The sequence below is a fragment of the Corvus cornix genome, chromosome 5 (assembly GCF_000738735.6).
Source record: "Corvus cornix cornix isolate S_Up_H32 chromosome 5, ASM73873v5, whole genome shotgun sequence".
Taxonomy (NCBI): Eukaryota; Metazoa; Chordata; class Aves; order Passeriformes; family Corvidae; genus Corvus; species Corvus cornix.
In genome coordinates, this window is record NC_046335.1 from 5,322,890 (window position 1) to 5,336,147 (window position 13,258).

Below are 13,258 nucleotides of genomic sequence, written 5' to 3' on the forward strand. Positions count from 1 at the left end.
AGGAGACGAGCCACCGAGGTCTCCTTGCTCCTCTTTGGTGGCTCTTTAACTTGTCCTTGCTGTCGCCAGCCCGGGGACTGCCGTCCTTTGGCCCGGGTGGGGGAGCGCCCGGCTGGGACCCCCTAACTACGGCCCGCCCGGCCCCGGAGTCGCAGCGCTGGGAGTCTCTGTGCGAGCCGTGCATGGCAGCGGGCGTTTTCAGGGTGTCCAGAGGTGATTTTTTTCCATGTTTGTTTGCTTTTGTTTCCCAGAAGTTAGATCAATTCTCGTCCACGCGGCTTGCCGGTGCCTGTGCTCTCAGGTAAGTCTGCATCCGAGCAGTAGCCCCGCGATGTGCTTTTGTTTTTTAAATTTTCCCTCCTGCTTCTTCCCTCTTTTCCTCTGTTTTTTCCTCCCTCTGTTTTTTTCTTTTCTTTTTTTTTTTTTTTTTTTTTTTTCTTTGAGAAGTCTGATATTAATAATCCCCGTATGCCCCGCTTTCCGGGTCATTACGGTACTGCTGGTCTCTAATCAATCCTAATGCGATGGCAATTGGAGTCTCTGATGAATGCATCTCAGGTTTCTTGTAATGGCTCTACCACATTTTCCTGGACCTCCTTCTTTAACCTGAGATGCCAGGGGGACGTCTCCGTTCTCAGCTGCTGATTACTTCAAGATGTTTGGGCTGGTGTGGGGAGAGAGGGAGCGAGCGAGGCAGCCTGCCCCTGAATAATCTGGAACTGAATTGGATGAGCCATTTCCTAAATCAAAGGACAACGGCGGGGTTTAACTCCTTTTCTGCACGGAAGCCTGCCGGCTCTCCTTCCAGCCGGCTCTGGCTCTGCTGCCTCTCCCCCGCGTGTTCGTGTTCGTGGCACGGCCCTCGGGTACGCGACGTGCGCAGCTCCCCCCACCAGTTGCAGTCCCCCCAGGCCAAGGGGGAGACCCCCACCCCCTCCATCCCCAGCTGCTCACGCCGCCCCAAAGCCCCTCGGTGACGCCGGGCGGGCTTGCAGCCCCACCACGGGGGTGGGATCCCCACGCCGAGGGCAGAAGAGGTGGTGAGATGCCCCCGCGGGCGCGCAGGGACGCGAGCAGCGGCCGCGCCGTATTAGCGCGGCGATTCGAGTTTTCGCGACGTTGTTTTTCTCCCTTTTCTCAGCAAAATAGCATTTGCCGTAACACGAGGCAATGTTAACTGCAACTTCTGCCTCTTTCTTAATTTATTTATTTTTTTTTTTTAAATAAGATACTGCAGCAGGAATTAGGCTGCGGCCAAACCAGGCACGGAGCTGCTGCGGGTTCTAGTGCTGCTTCCCTGCAGCCGGCAGGATGTTCCCTCTGAACGCGAGTCCTCCGTGGGAGAAAAACACGCCCCAGCTGCCCCTCTGCAGCCACTGCTCGGTCGGCTGCGGCATATGTCCCAGCGCCACCCAACACGCGTGGGCAGCTTCGTCTGCGCCCCTATAAGATGAGGGTGTGTTGAGAGCGAGGGGCGGAATAATATTTGAAACGAATAATTGAGTCTCTCTGCGCCGGATGCGATGTAAAAATGAATCCCCGGCAGAGGAGCAGCGAGGGGCAAATCCAGCCCCTTCCCCGCCGGGTCTGGCCCTGCGTAGGGAGGCAGCAGCACGGTCGCGGGTGGGGTATTTGTACTGAGGGCGTGGGTGGGTCCGCGCTGCACCTCAGCGGTGCCACATCTGCCAGGAATGAGTCACTCGCAGAACCGAAACAAACCACGGGCGCCTTCTCCGCGCCGTGCGCTCGATGAGGCGGCTCCGGCCCGGCCGATCCCCCCGGGGTGTCGGGGCTGAACAGGGGCTGGGGGGCACCGCAGCCCCCGCCCGCACCCAGGCCGTGCCCGCGCTGTGACACCCACCAGTGTGTCACCCCACACACCCTGCTTGTGCGCTCCCACCGACAGGCACACACCCCCCACCTGTGCCCCTCCGTGTGCCCACACCCCAAAATCCACTCGTGGGCACTCCCCACCCGTGTGTGGGACACTCCCCCTCCCGAATGCACACCCCCGTGCAGCTCCCCATGTGTCACAGGCACCCGTGCCCGCGCTCCCCTGGGCACACACCCACTCACCTGTGGGCTGACCCCCGTGTGCTCACACCGAGCCATGTGAACGCTCCCGTAGCCCTCTGTGCACGTACCCACTCACGTGTCCGCCCCCACCCACGCGTGCACCCCCACCCGCATCTGTGACACCCACCCACACTCACACGGACTGTCCCCACACGTGTCTGGGGCAAGGAGTTCAGGAGTGGCGTGCGGGCAGGTCCCATCCGTCCCTGCCATAGGTGATGACGGGGACAGGGGGGCGCTGGACACCGGGAAAACTGCAAAATGACCCCAAACTCCCTTATTTTAAAAAAGGAACAACAACAGCAAAATATAAAACGCAGCGAGGGTGACAGTTGAATTTGAATTTTTTTTCTGCAATACATCATTGTAATGATTTTAGTGCAAAATGCTTGGAAAAAAATATAAACTACATTTGGGGTCCTCCCCGGGTCGAGGCAGGGACTTCAGGAGTTCTCCTCCCTCTGTGCCATCCCCCAGCACAAATCCTGCTCCCCACCTGCCAATGCATGATCCACGCTGGGAGCAAGGTGCTGCCTGGGGGCTGCAAGGGTGGCAGCTGGACCGGGGACAGGATTTACATCCCAATCTCTGTTTGCCTATGTGCTTTGCATTTGGGTACTGAACAAATATTTCCATTGATGGGGGATTGCGCCAGTTTCGGCTGGGCCAAGGGAGGAGGCACCATACCCTTTTAGATGGGTGTGCATCCCTGTGTCGGGTCAGGGGACACCCACATGTGGGAATATGGGCTTGGGGGGCAGTGATCGCCTTCAGCGATCCAGTGTTGAGGGGCCCATCCCACACCCGCTGTGCCGGTGCGTTTCCAAGCTGGCTGCAAGGAGAGGACCTTTCACCTCTCATTAGTGATGCCATCAGTGGCTTGGCAGAGCAGAGCTGAGGTCATGTTACATATGGCACACAGTCTGTTCAGCGCCGGCAACGCCAGCTTTGAAATTTTAGAGAGGGGAAAGGTCACCTTGCGTAAGCCGAGGTCTGGGGGTCCTCTACTCTGTCTGCACCCTGGGTGGGTCTCCATATGCCTCTGTCGTCGCCAGCCTTGCTCTGTCTGGCCCTGAGAGATGCTCAGCCCCTCTTCTCTTCCACCTCTTGAATTTGCAGGGAATGCTTTCACACTGCTTTTCCTTCTCCCTTAAACAAAGTCTCTGCCAGCGCTGGTTTTTTTCTCCTTTCTCTTCCCAGCATAAACCTGTCTCTAACAATTGATTATTTTTTCAAACAACATATAATGCAGCTTTCCAGGAGAAAATGAGTTTTCTCTGTTTATCAGCAGATCTGCCCAGACGGATAAGTTTACTTTTCTCAGACCTGGGTGTATAATTTCATAGACCTTCAAAAGTGTCATGCTTCCATGGTGATTAAAACTAGCTCCTGAATCTTGCTGGGGCATTTCAGGTTTCATGCCGCTGGATCTTAGAAAAGCACATCTGTACAGCCGTATTTCTTTCATCTGAAGAGCTGAAAAAAAAAAGCAAACCAAATATATTTTGTGTTTGGAAAAATATGACACACTGCAATAAATTAATTCCTGGTGTAATTCACTATGTTGAATTTCAGCAGGATCCTGTTGGAGCTTTATCTGGAATGATTCTGGAGGTGGTGACTGCAGGGAAGAAGTTACCAGTTTCCCACGTATCATGACTGACAGGTAAGTTCATGCTCCTTCTCAGCTCCACTGCAGAATCTTTTTTTACACTTTATTTTTTTAAATACGTGGGGCCTGATCCTTAAGCTCTTCAAGTAACTTGGCCGGGAGTCTCTGGCATGCAGCTGTTGCAGGGAGATCTTCAAAAGGACATTTGCTTCTTCACAGGTCATAACTAAAAAGGCTCTAAATGAAATAGATGCTTATCTTGAGAATCAGGGAGAAGCTGGAGCTGAACCAACACGCAGTGGATTCAGGATATACCTTTCTGTCTGCTTCAGTGAGACATCCAAACAGCCAAATTAAAGGGAGCTTGGTCTCATTTCCTACAGATAGGGTTACTTGCGTGGATTTTAATTTTTAGGTAGGAATATTCTGCCTGCCAGAGAGAGAATTCGGGAGCAGAGGTACAAGGTTTATTTTCAGAAATGAAGATGCCGCAATCTGTTTATGTTTTTTTTCATAAACGATGTTTTCCTAGTATGGGGCTAAACTGTGCCCTTGGTTATTGAATGCAAATCTGCTGATTTAATGGACTTCTTTGCAAGTGGGAACAGGATTTAGCCATCATTTTCCTCTGCTGTCTAATCACTGTAGGCTGAAGAAAGCAACATATGTATAATGGTAGCTGAGATGCAGGAGGGGTGGAAGCTTTCTACCAATGAGAACCACATTAAATAATTAATTCCCAATTGCCTTTCTACATTAGTGCTTTCAGCTATAAAAGCTGGTCAGCTTTGTAAGGCCCCAGGCAATGAAACATTTGGTGCATTGTCAGTCCAAAAGTGGAGGTAATAGATATCCAGCGTGGCTGGAAAAGTGCTACTCTCCATCCTGCCATTTACATATTCCAGCTGCACAGCCTCATTCCTCATCCCCTCCTTTGCCTTAGTGAAGTTTGACAGGACAGCATCTCTTCCAACATGGCTGCTGAAGAAGCCAAAAGTGTATTTGTTTTATCAAAAAAGAGAGGATCTTAATATTTGAGTCTAAAAATGGAATGTACAAAATTGGTCTCATTGGCAGAAAAACCTAATGGGTTAAAAAGGAAAAGACTGAACATCCCCCTCCTTTCCCATTTGCTCCCTTTGCCCCATCTGCTGGTCCCCCAAGCCCAGCCTGTCACCTCAGGTCACGATGGGATCTTTTGGGCTTGTACGTCATTTGCAAGAAAGGTCTTGCCATGAGAAATGACTTCACAAAGCCTTTTGATGTGCGAGCCATCAGAGGCTGCTCCGCTCACCCTCTGAGATAAAGATACCTGTGCTTGTGTGTGTGAAGCCAAAGAAGAAAAGGAAGTGTTGGAATAAATTGCCTGGGGAGGTGGGAGATTCTCTGTTTAAAAACAGGTCTAGACAAACATCTGTCAGAAAATACCGACGTCTATTTGATCTTGTCTTGGAGCTGGGGGAAAGTCTGAATGGTGCTGTCAAGCCCTTTTCAGCCCTGAGAGAACACAGTTATACACATATTTTTATATATGTTCAGGTGTGTGTGTGTATAAATGTATCTATTTCCACGTTTTCAGGAACAAACTCTTGGTCTCTGTGATAACTTGTGTCCATGAATCTTGTAGGTTAATTACACCCAGGTTTGTTCTCTCTTGGCTTCATCAAATTTGAGTTTCAGCTCCATTTAATGTCCTTTGTGCCCCGAGTGGATCAGATCAGTGCCTAATCTACTGACTGTGTTTTTCTCCCCTCCCCTTTTTCTCATGTTCAAGGGAAGTTCTTTCAGTTCTGGGAGATTTTCAACAGTTCCACTCGCTCCCAAAGCACATCTGTGAATGCACTTGGGGTTGCACTTCTTGAGGTAAGGTCGTGGTAGTAGAAATTTACCTTTATTATCAGTTGTAATAGATGGGCACTTGGAGTTGTTAGGCTGAGCATGAGGATGGCATGAAAAATTTGGGGTTTTTTACAATTATTTTTGTACACAGTCACTTTCCAAAGCATTCCTCTGCTTTAAATACAACGTGGTCATGGCCGTTGCTGGCACCCCTATAATTTCTTCCCAAGCATGCAGATCTCAGTGGGACCTCTGAGCAGCAGGATGCAGCTTTGAGGAGCGTGTTGGCAGCTCATTTGTGTCTGTGCATGGAGGACTGGGAGACACCAAGGGCCAGGATTTGTGATCCTTTACACAGCAGCCAAAATTAATTATAAATAGTTCTATTAAAATTCATTTGAAAGGGAGTTTTATCACCATGAGGCTTCCCTAAAGATGGGGTCCTGTGCAACTCAGCTTTGGAGATAGAGGAGAGTGATAGAAAACTTACATTCCAGGTAGGCAAAAAAGGGTTTTGCAGGGTTGATGTGGAGGAAGCTGTATAGAAATTGTTCTGTCACTGCCTCCAGAGCACAATCACACCAGGCAATGCCAGTATTCCCTTAACATCCTGGTGTGTGGAAGCAGGAGATGCTACAGCAATTTGCAGGAATAAAACACTACAATTTTGTAGCAGAAATTGAACTCTGAATTTCTGAAGACAGAAGCTGGGATGAGCCAGGCTGCAAAGGCTGATTTGGATTTTAGCTTTCATGAGGTTTCAGAGGTGACTTCTTTTGCTTATCCACCTTATCCTTCCGAAAGACCTTTGTCCCCCCATAGCAAAACCCTTTGTAACCACATTTGCAACGTGATGTCCTGGCTGAAGTCACCTGCTCCTGCAGAGTGCACTGGTGCAGCAATGACCATGGAGGGGACACATGGCTACTTCTGCCAAGACCACAGAGAGGCAGAAACCTCTGTCCTGGGGACAGGCAGGGGCAGAGAGCCCAGATAGTGCCTGAGAACGAGCAACCAGCACTCGTGAGTCTGTCCTTGGGCAGGATTTAAGAGCAGCTGTGAGTTAAGTTCACATTTTGGATGTACATCCCTGGCAAAGCTGAGCTCTCCTGCGTGTTCATTCAAGGATTGTGAGCAGCAGGGAGGAGAAGGTGAATGATGAGCTCCTTGGGTGCAGAAAACCAGAGGCGCTCTTGCAGGGTGTACTGTGTGCCAGCTGATGATGGGTGTGACACAGGTTTTGACATCAGGACGAGGAACCTTTTGCAGGCCAACCTCTGGGAGAGCTTGGTCAGGCTGTGCAGTAAAGGCAGGGTGAGAGAGGGACTGTGACTGTCCCCTATAGCCACATCCAAGAGGAAAGAGCTCTTTCAGGGGGACAAGTGAGCGCAGGCTGACTGTGAGCACACACGAGCTGGATGTTGGGACAAGGTCTCCAGCCATGGGCTCGTGATGCTCTGCAGCAAGGGTGGTAGAAATCACACTCATTTTACAAAGGAGCCCGGTGGATGTACAAAGGGCTGAGATGGGCTGTTCCCCTGCTCTTATCTCACCCTTTAGCGTTTTAAACACCACTTTCCCTAAGGTCTGCCCGCACAGGGTGGGGCGGGCAGGACACCGAAGGCAAAATTCCTGTTTGCCCTTCCCAAGTGGCACATTTGCATGCACCGGAGGCATCAGCCGTGTCAGATGGTCTTCTGGGGGTAAGGCAGAGGAGGAAGGGGGGGATCTTCCCCCCATTTTGTTTTGTGTATTCCTTTTGCTGGTGAACCCTTACCACCGTAGCTGGGGCGATTTGTCTGATGCCTCTTGGGTTTGTTCTGAAGCCAGCACTTCTGATTCTGTCTGGCCACATATTGTGTTTGGCTGGTTGTCTCTCTCACTCTAAAAATTCCTCTATTTTTTTTTTTTGGTTTAATTTTTTTTTTCTGTGGCATTTTAATATCTCACAACTGTCTGGTAAAGGTCTGTAAACAAACAGCTGTTTTACAGGCAAGCTTTAACACAGGTAACAAGTAAGAACTCCTTGTAAAAGAGAACTTGGGGAAAATTTCTTGAGTGTGGGTAACGCTTTTAAAATATTTCTTCCACAAAACTAAGGTATTAAAAACAATTCCTGAGCTAACACTCAAGTCAACCAGCAGGAATTATTCAGGTAATTAAAACTTTAAAACCATTTTAGGGGAAACTAGGAGAGAGTGAAGCTGTATTGACCTTGAAAAGTTTCTACAGTGATGAGAGAAAATCCATATGGTTTTGGATAGGGAGTGGAGGCAGTTCAGCTGCAGGGAATGAAAGAGAAGAGCCACAAATCTTTTATGCTGATAATTTGTTTCACATTCTGGTAGAAAAACCATTGGAAATGTATCCAGGGTTGTGCTGGAACTGCCTTGGCACTGTAGGTCTGGCCTTTTTATTGAGGTCAGTGAAAGCACTTCAGAGCTGTGCTTGGCCCTGGGAACTGGGGAGAGCTGGATGGTGGGGATTGTGCAGCCAACAGACTCATGCAAGGAGCAGGGATCCCTTGGCAAGGAGACCAGGAGTGGGTTTGTCCTACTGTGAATTTGTGTAAATGCAGTTTTAAACCAAACCCCTTCCTTTCGATGATCTAGAGTAGATCTTTTTCCTTTCATCACCTGAGAGTTTCCGCGTTCTGTTCTCCATCAAAACTTTCCATCTGGTAAGTCTGGGGAGCTTCTTGCCTGGCAGGGTGTCTCCTTGTCCTGCATCCACCCCCTTCTGCCTGGCACACGACGTGGAATGCATTAGCAGGTGCTGGGAAGCTGCAAGGTCAGGAGTGACAGCAGCTCAGAGCCCTTCCCAAGGGCTGGTTTTGGCAAATTCCTGCTGGCCCAAGGGCAAGGACCCCTCAGCCCATGGGAACAGCGTGGCCCTGGCTCTACATGGAACTGGTGTGCTGTGGGACATGCTGAGGCTGTGGAAGGTGCTCGGCTACAAGGACTTCAGGACAGTGGTGAAATGAAGCGCAAGGGACAGCAGCGTGGAGGTGGATTAGCTAATTAATGCACAGCTTGATTAGGAAGTTGGAGCCAGGCATGAAAGCCCTGCTCTCCTCCTCTCCTGGTTCTGATCCCTCTCACTGTGACTGTGACATAGGGAGCCACTGGAGTCCACTATAAGAAAAGTAAATACTGTTGTTTCAAACAGAGAATGGTTTATTCTGTAGCAGAGCAGAGGGTGCTTTTTCTTTGAGAGTCCGCACTGAGCTCGTGGGATTGTAGCCCACCCAGGAGGCTGCTCCTTCTGGCAGTCACAAGCCCAGGTGCCAGGTGTGCCACCCTAAACCCACAGGTGACAAGGGAATGTGTGTGGGGCTGCCGTGAACACAGGCAGTGGCTCCAGAGATGGGCCATCACCTCTCCCCTGCAGGCAGGTTCTTTGCTGGTGTTTGGCCAGGTGCCCAGGGCAGGATGGAGTCACTGAGGTGCCAAGGGAGCTGTGAGGGGCAGGGTGCAGTGGGAGCAGGCGCAGAAGCCAGAGATGCTGGGAGAGAGGAGGGTACAAGCTCTGCCCTTCCACACTGGAGCTGTGTGATCCTTTGTATAATCCCTTTAGCTTCGATGGCACCATGGTGATTTACAGCACTAATGCTTTGATCCAGAACATGATGGACCATGGGACATGAATTAAAATATGAGAGATGACTGCAAAGCACAAGTTTCCATATGTGGCCAGCTATTTTGTGAAGACGTGACCACAACCAGGTGTGAAGATCTTGCAGGAGATGAGGGGAAACCAAGCCAGTCCAAACAGATTTGTTAGAATGTGAATGGGAGCACAGCAGCGTAAGTACTATTAATAGGATTTACACAGATTAGTAAACTAATCTGTGCATTTCAGATTGGATTTCATATTATGGAAAAGAAAATTAAGCCACATACCATGCAGACTTTCCAGGCAGTGATTTGCGAGTGTGATCTATTTGCTGGTAGAAGTGGCTGCTCAGAAAAGTTGTGGCAGCTCTGTGGGGTGGGTCAGTGACACCCATGGGAACCCAGGAAGGGTGACAGTGTTGTAGGATGCAGAGCTGTGCTGGTAGATTTGGGAGACAGACAATGAAAGGAGCAGTTTGTTTTAGGAATGGCTCTTCAAATGCATTGCCAGGAGGTAAAGCAGTGTCCAGCCTTTGCTGCATCACCACTGGTGAAGAGTTGTCCTCCTGACTCAACTAAAATGGGAAGCTGTGGCTGCCCCACTCCTGGAAGGGTTCAAGGCCAGGTTGGATGGGGCTTGGAGCAGCCTGGTCTAGCAGAAGGTGTCCCTGCCCATGGGATGAGTTTTAAGGTCCCTTCCAACCCAAACCATTCTATGTTTCTCTGAAAAATTTCCCTTCTCTGTACGTGGATTGAAGAGGAGAAGAATTGGCCAAGTGTTACTCAAGTGGGGAGGTAAAGGCCTCCTCAAACAGAAGGGCAGAGTTCTACTGTCATGCCCCACTCGCTCTCCTGGTGCCAGTGTGCAGGAAGTGGGCAGGAGTAGGGAGATGAGAGGCACTGGCACAGTTTAGGGAGAGATGGAGCACCCAGGACAATTCTGAGCAGTTGTGTACAGGGAAAGTTTCATAGCATCCAACAATCCATTATATACATTATGTATATATAATATAAAATACATAATATAATATATGTTACATATGAAAACATAATATTTAATATATGTAAATATATATTATAAATTTAAATACATATTTCATATAAGTAAATATGTTTGATCATTAGGGTCTAGCCTCAGTATTTTGACTGTGCCATTCCAGATGAGTGAATCCCAGCCCAGCTGTACCTCTTGCCACAAAGAAGGAAATTACTGTTGTTGTCCTGATGGGGAGATGGAAATCCAGATGTTTAGGGACTGGAGTTTTGGTTTCAAGTGGTTAACATCAGCTAATCTTGGGATAGTTACAGTTCAAGCTGCCTCTGAGTAGGGCTTGAAATATAAAGTATAACCCATCTTTCTCTTTGTGCTTCCTCTTATTTTGCAAAAAATACAAGTATTTGGAACATTTTAACACCCATTATAGTCAGGACTGAAGGAAGACCACCATTAACTTTTCAAGTTTCTGTTTCAGGCCAAAGCTTTAAGAGGCAGAATGAGCTGAGCAGCCCAGTGATTTTTCTTCTTGCAACACCTTGTTAGGTTACAACAAATAAAAATCCCAAAATTTATTTGGTTTGTCTGGGAGAACAAACACTTTGGATTCTTCCTGGGCCAGGGCTGAGGGTGGCATCTAGTACAAGGCACACCAGGAAGGTTTCCCTCCCTTTTCTGTCTCCTTTTCCACAGCCCCTCTGGTCCTTGCTATGGGTGATAACTCAGCTGAAAACCATTTGTTACAACTGGGAGCCATTTGCTTGTGATAATTATGGGTACACCAAAATGCAATTTGTATGCAGACATGTACTGAAGTGTGGTGTGGAGTTGAGGTCTCAAGTAACCTGGCATGGAATGGTCTGTGCTGTCAGTCTTGAGAGCTGCCAGGAGCAGGATGCTCTGGAAATCCTGCCTGTGTTACACAGGGATGTAGAATAAATTTACTTGAATTCCTTAAAAACAGAACTACTTTTACAACTGCTGATTTTTAAGAAATGCATTTGTATGATTTTTTTGAGGGGTTGTTTTTAGGTCAGTGAAATGTTTCTCTAACTTGGGTTATACTGAGTTTTTTCTTTAAAAATCAGCTTTACTGATAATACTGCAGTAGTCTAGAAAATTAATGCAGAAGCCTAATTTTAAATTTATGAAAATTTGGGTCCAGAGGCATATTCTCTTGACTTTGTAGACCATTTATTAATTTTATTTCTAAAATGGCACCTATTTTATACCCTTGTTTATTTTCCTGAAGTGTCTTGTTGCACACGGTGCTATCAGACCCAAAGGTTTGGAGAGCATGAGGCAAGACCAGATTTGAGATAAAATGCTGATTGATAGATAGATAGATAGATAGACGTGATATACCCAAATTTATATATATTCTCGCTTGGAGACCTTCAGTATTTCCAATTTTTTTTCTCTATTTTAAAACTGGGAACTTAAGAATGAAGTTGAACAGGAAGCTGTGGCCGTAATCCTCATGCCTACTTCCCCTCTCTCACCATCTACTTAATATTGCAAAGCACATAAATTGCGAAAGTTGACAAATCAGAGCATTGCTTAAGTATAAGACTGAGACTTGGGGCCAGGAGATTTCCATCCTGTATTATCTGGAATATATCATTACTGACAGACTTGTTGGGATTCGATTTCTACTGGCTATAAAGTGGGATTCTCAAATTATGTCATGCCAGCCTCGTTGCCTTTGATGACATGATCCGCTGCTTGGAAAGGGAAGAGCCATCAGATGTGACACAGCTTGGCATCTGCCAGCCTTTGGTGCTGTTCCATGCCCCAATGAACTGGGGAAATGTGATCTGGGCACAGTCTCCCTTGGATGGGTGGGAAATTGTTCTGAAACAGGGGTTGTCTTGTGGTTCCAGGTCAAAATACTACAATCTCTTGATCAAGTGTTTCAACTCAGCATGGCGTTAGGCAGTGTTTGCAGGGACATCTTGGATGTTGGAAGAGGGTGTGCTTATTAAATACAGGTAAACTGATGATTCTGCACAAATTTCACAGGGTGGAGACCTGGATCCTGAAACACAGGATCTTGTGGTGCCTGGAATGGGAGTAGAGCTTGCAGGGCAGGAGGCACTTCTTCTGCTGGGCTTGGCTCTGGTAAAACCTAAGCAGGAGTGTTGTCTAGTTTTGGGCTTAGGTATAGCTCTCCTACTGCCTTCCAGTACTATGAGTATGTTAAAAACAGCTGCTTATTTCACATTAATTTATTATGGCTTCTAAAAAGACCCTAATAACTGAGAATAGTTAAGAGATGAACAGAAATAGGTTCTACCCTGTGCTTTATTCTGAGGGGCTGGTCCTCCAGGCCACCAGCAAATGACTATTCCTTCTTTGTCATGAGCATCATTCACCTGAAACAAGTCTTGCTTTTGTAACCCAAACTGATTCAAAATGTTAGTGAAAAAGATTCAGTCTTGGTGAAGAAATCTGAAAGGAACAGGAGCACTTCTCACTAGGTACAGGTGAGCAATGCTTGCTGCCATTACTGGATAACAAAAACAAACCATGAGCAACTGGTCAAGTGGTTTCATTTGCTGGGACTGACTTTTCCAAAGGAATGGGATGAAGCTGTCCTGGCTTGAGGCTCAGGTTAACTCTGCCTTTGGTTTGCACAAGGGAAAAACCCACAACAGCTACAAGAAACTGAGGCCAGAAGGGGTTTACTGAGACCTGCTGAGTGTAGCAGGAGGTGCCAAATGTCCTCCTGGCACCCCTGTATGGGGCCAGTGAATTGTCCTGGAGCTGTGGGGGGGGCTGGCTGGTGCTGTGTGATCTCTGTCCTGGAACCAGGCATCCTGAAGCACTGCTGGTCAGTGCAAGGCCACTGTGCCTGGAATGTGCAGCATGCCCTGTGCTCCTGGGAGTGCTTCCAGGCCCTCCCTGATAAAGCCAGACCTCGAAATAGGCTGCTATCAACAGCCTGCTGCCAGGTACCACTGTTTTTGGAAGTCCTGGGTCCCACCTCATATCAAGAGGTCTTCAGGGCTGTGGGGAAGATGGCAAATGAGAGCAGTTCCTAAATTCCCCCCTTGGAATTTATCTGGGGGGTCCTGGGGAGGTCACAAGCAAAAAAAAACCATGGGAAAGATGCCATAGGGG

The 13,258-nt window shown here is 48.2% G+C and overlaps 1 long non-coding RNA gene across 1 annotated transcript in view; it reads left to right on the forward strand.

The window, feature by feature from the left end:
• LOC104687318 overlaps nucleotides 1–13,258 on the forward strand; it is an 18,656-nt gene continuing 5,398 nt past the window's right edge. The window contains exons 1-3 of the long non-coding RNA XR_002045222.3: nucleotides 1–301; nucleotides 3,655–3,742; nucleotides 5,463–5,551. This is a non-coding gene — a long non-coding RNA (uncharacterized LOC104687318). The remainder of the gene's footprint in view (nucleotides 302–3,654; nucleotides 3,743–5,462; nucleotides 5,552–13,258) is intronic.